Source organism: Anastrepha obliqua, chromosome 2 (genome assembly GCF_027943255.1).
Source record: "Anastrepha obliqua isolate idAnaObli1 chromosome 2, idAnaObli1_1.0, whole genome shotgun sequence".
NCBI classification, from domain to species: Eukaryota; Metazoa; Arthropoda; class Insecta; order Diptera; family Tephritidae; genus Anastrepha; species Anastrepha obliqua.
This window is the reverse complement of record NC_072893.1, coordinates 60885631-60890598: the sequence shown is the minus strand read 5'-3', so window position 1 is coordinate 60890598 and position 4968 is coordinate 60885631.

Sequence of the window (4968 nt, the reverse complement as noted above, 5' to 3'; positions counted from 1 at the left end):
CGCCGCCCAGTGAAAACAAATAAGTCCGAATCTTATCCGAATAAAAGTACCTGTAGGAGAACTGCCATACTTTTCTATCAATAATTATAATTCAATCACCATCACATAGAGATGGCGCTGTATGCGCCGTACATACCTAAGGTTACAAACTTGGCAGTACTACCACATTATCTAAGATTAATTAGAAAATAGGTCTAATCATGTTAAAATTATCCAGTAACTTGCCAGTAACTTAATTTCCGAGAATTCTCTCTCAAAGAGAACTGTGTCAAAAATAAAGCCGATGAACGTAAAATCAGTAGCAATTTGTAAATTGTTGATGGGAAAAATCACAAAATTTAAGAACTTTTACAGTTGAGCTCGTATTAAATTTAAAAAATAAACCAAATAAAGTGCAAAATAACGATCTTAGCATCACATTTTGTCAAACATAAAACACAAAATATACCTTCAATGCTTTCGATTTGTATTTCGGAAACTGCAGCAAAGGTGACTGGAAGCTGTGGTTCAGAAATACATACATACTATGTACCTTTATATCCTTAGCGGATTACTATTTAATATTTCGTGTGACTTCAAGTAAACTTTATAAATTTTATCTAAAACATATTTATTTATTATTATTAAAGTCAAACATACAACCATATTTTTACAATGATTGACCTTAAGAATAGTTTACATAAAAGGATTAACAGTAAAATCAAAATTAAAATTAAAATTACAGCTAGTGGTAAAGAAGTATAAGTTGGAGAAAGTATTAAAAAAGGAAAGTAAGATAAAAATAGTAGTAGTAGGAGTAGGGATTAGTTGGAAGAGATATAAATAATGTGGAGCCATTTGAGTACATTCAGCAATTTTCGGCAAGGTAGTGAAGCACCAGATTCCAGCATAAGAAGATTCACCAAGCCACCTGGCTGTCTCCTGATCGAAAAACACGAAACCAGATCGATCATGTTGTGATAGATGGAAGACACGCTTCTAGTGTATTAGATGTACGTACGATCCGAGGACCCAACATTGACTCGGATCACTACCTTGTTGCAGCCAAACTGCGCACCCGCCTCTGTGCAGCAAAAAACGTGCATCTACCTACGCAAAGAATGTTCGACATCGAAAAGCTGCAATCACAACAGACAGCCAGAAGATTCGCCACTCGACTCTCACTCCTGCTCTCGGAGAGCACTGCCCAACAAACCGGCATCCACGAACAATGGAGCAACATTTCTCGTTCTCTACGTACCGCCGCCGAAGAAGAAATTGGATTCCGGCGAGCCCGAAAAAACAATTGGTACGACGAGGAATGTCATGCTGCCGCAGAAAGAAAGGATGCCGCCTATAGAGCCACGCTGCGATCGGGCGCAACGCGAGCCATGTGGGATCGCTACAGAGAGCTGAAAAAGGAAGAGAGACGTATTATCCGAAAGAAGAAACGAGAGGCCGAAATACGTGAGTGCGAAGAGCTTGAGATGCTGGCCAACAGGAACAACGCCCGAAAATTCTACCAGAAAGTTCGGCGGCTTACAGAAGGTTTCAAGACCGGGGCGTTTTCCTGTAAGAACAAAGACGGCGAACTGGTGACTGACGTACAGAGCAATCTTAAATTATGGAGGGAACACTTCTCGAACCTATTGAACAGTGACAGCTGCGCATGTCACCGAGAAAGTGAAGATCCCGATACCCCAATCGTTGACGACGGAATTGTCGTTCCGCTACCCGATCATGACGAGGTGAGAATAGCGATAATGCGGCTAAAAAACAACAAAGCCGCGGGCGCCGACGGACTACCGGGTGAGCTATTCAAACATGGCGGCGAGGAGCTGGTAAGGTGCATGCATCAGCTTCTATGCAAAATATGGTCGGATGAAAGCATGCCTGCCGATTGGAATTTAAGTGTGCTCTGCCCAATCCATAAGAAGGGCGATCCTGCAATTTGTGCCAATTACCGCGGGATTAGTCTTCTAAATATCGCCTATAAGGTTCTAGCGAGCGTATTGTGTGAAAGGCTGAAGCCCACCGTCAACCAACTGATTGGACCTTATCAGTGTGGCTTCAGACCTGGAAAGTCTACCATCGACCAAATATTCTCAATACGCCAAATCTTGGAAAAGATCCATGAAAGGAGAATCGACACACACCACCTTTTCGTCGATTTCAAAGCTGCATTCGACAGTACGGAAAGGAGTTACCTGTATGCCGCGATGTCTGAATTTGGTATCCCCGCAAAACTAATACGGCTATGTAAGATGACGTTGCTCAACACCAGTAGCGCCGTCAGAATTGGGAAGGACCTCTCCGAGCCGTTTGATACCAAACGAGGTTTCAGACAGGGTGACTCGCTGTCGTGTGACTTCTTTAACCTGATGTTGGAGAGCATCGTACGAGCCGCAGAACTTAATCGCTCAGGCACAATTTTTTATAAGAGCGTACAATTGTTGGCGTATGCCGATGATATTGACATCATCGGCCTTAACAACCGCGCTGTTAGTTCTGCCTTCTCCAAACTGGATAAAAAGGCAAAGCGAATGGGTTTGGTGGTGAACGAGGACAAAACGAAGTACCTCCTGTCTTCAAACAAACAGTCGGCGCACTCGCGTATCGGCACCCACGTCACTGTTGACAGTTATAATTTTGAGGTGGTAAAAGACTTCGTATATTTAGGAACTAGAATTAACACCAATAACAATGTCAGCCTCGAAATCCAACGTAGAATCTCTCTTGCCAACAAGTGCTACTTTGGACTAAGTAGGCAACTGAGCAGTAAAGTCCTCTCTCGACGAACAAAACTAACACTCTACAAGACTCTCATCATGCCCGTCCTAACGTATGGCGCAGAGGCTTGGACGATGACAACATCCGATGAAGCGACGCTTGGAGTGTTCGAGAGAAAGATTCTGCGTAAGATTTTTGGACCTTTGCACGTTGGCAACGGCGAATATCGCAGACGATGGAACGATGAGCTGTATGAGCTTTACGACGACATAGACATAGCGCAGCGAATAAAGATCCAGCGGCTACGTTGGCTGGGTCATGTCGTCCGAATGGATACAAACGCTCCGGCTTTGAAAGTATTCGATGCGGTACCAGCTGGTGGTAGCAGAGGAAGAGGGCGGCCTCCACTGCGTTGGAAAGATCAGGTGGAGAAGGACTTGGCTTCACTTGGTGTGTCCAACTGGCGCCGGTTAGCACGAGAAAGAAACGACTGGCGCGCTTTGTTAATCTCGGCCAAAATCGCGTAAGCGGTTATAGCGCCAATTAAGAAGAAGAAGAAGTGAAGCAATTTATTTTTGAAACACGAGCTTTCTTTCATACGTTTAATTTTGTAAGGTAAGGTATTCCAAAGACGGACAGAGAACACAAAGTATTGACGGTCAGTCACCAAACAACTGTATTTCATCGGGACTAAGTTTAACGAACGGCAGGACTTTGAAAACATAAGTCGATCTTTGAGGTATCTGGGTTCCTGAGTGTTTATGATCTTCTGGAGTAAAACTAAACATTTAAACCTAAGCAAGTCGTAAAAGGACACGGAAGCAATTTTTTTCGCAAAAACAGAAATATGGTCATAACGTTTTTTACAGTAAACGTATCTTGCAATGTTGTTATACAAAACATTTAGCTTACTACGACACACACTATCACAAGGAGTATATAACTCACAACCATACAGTAACGTTGGTAAAAAATGCATTTTAGCTAGTAGCAGTCGAATGTTTACTGGTGTAAAATGTTGATTTGTCCATAAATTTCGGAGCATACCATAAACTTTGCCTATGGCAGTAAAGATGTGGTTGCTCCATGTCAAAGTTCTATTAAATGTAACCCCTAAATTTTTAACATTTCTTATTTTCTTACATTTAATCAAAATTTTTATTTAAATTTAGAATTTTTACTCAATTCGCAAATTAAAATTCCTGTTTATTTTTAATTTGCGAGCTATGTATTTCCTCGCTTGCAAATCCTTACAAATAAAAATGTATCCAGTAAAAACTAGCAACTTCCTCTGAAGATGATATGTCATTTTGCTCTCTCACTTTCCCCTACTATACATGAACACCAAACCTTGATAATTTGTAACAATTGTTAAAAACTCTTTGCTTCATGAATAGACCTAATGTTAATGAAATCAGAAGGCGCAAATGCTATGTGGTTATTATCTAGGATTATTTTATAATCTCAGATTTTGGGAGAGAAATTTTGTATGGGAAATCTCGCTTTTTAAATACGGATTGGGAGTTAAGCACGAAAAAGTAGATCCTCCACTTATATGTGAATCGTATTATAACATGCATCTCTCACTTCTAAAATTTAATAATTTTTTGGTCTATTCTTTTTTTTTTTTTTGAAGTGATAAGTAAACACCTTACATGCATCTCTCACTTCTACAATTTAATAATTTTTTTTTTTTTTTGGAAACGATATGTGAATATCTAAAATTTTATATACGAGATTTTTTCGATTAAAAAAAATGAGCACTGTGAATTCATATGGTAACATATGTAAATAACTCACATATGGCAATAAAGACTCGGTATGTTTGTTTGCGCGCTGCGTTGCGGTCGTTGTTCACATTTTGTACATTGATTTCGAAGCATTTTCAGTTTGATTACATTTCTAACTTTTCCTTTCAGCAGAACGTCACTAACGGAGTTTTCCAAGCAAACTTTTTCGAGACCCAGAGGCGTTTTTGTTTTGTTTCACTGTCAAACATCTTCAGTTTGTTCTATAATTTAACCATGAATCGTCTTACAAATAAACAACGCTTGCAAATCATTGAATTTTATTATAAAAATGCGTGTTCTGTTAAGAAAGTTTATCGCGCGCTTCTTCCATTTTATGGTCAGTTTAATCGACCCACTGAAGCGGCTATTCAAACTATTGTGACTAAATTTAGAACCAAATTTACATTATTGGACATCAAACCACCAACACGCTTACGTAGAGTGCGAACAGAAGAAAATATCGCAGCTG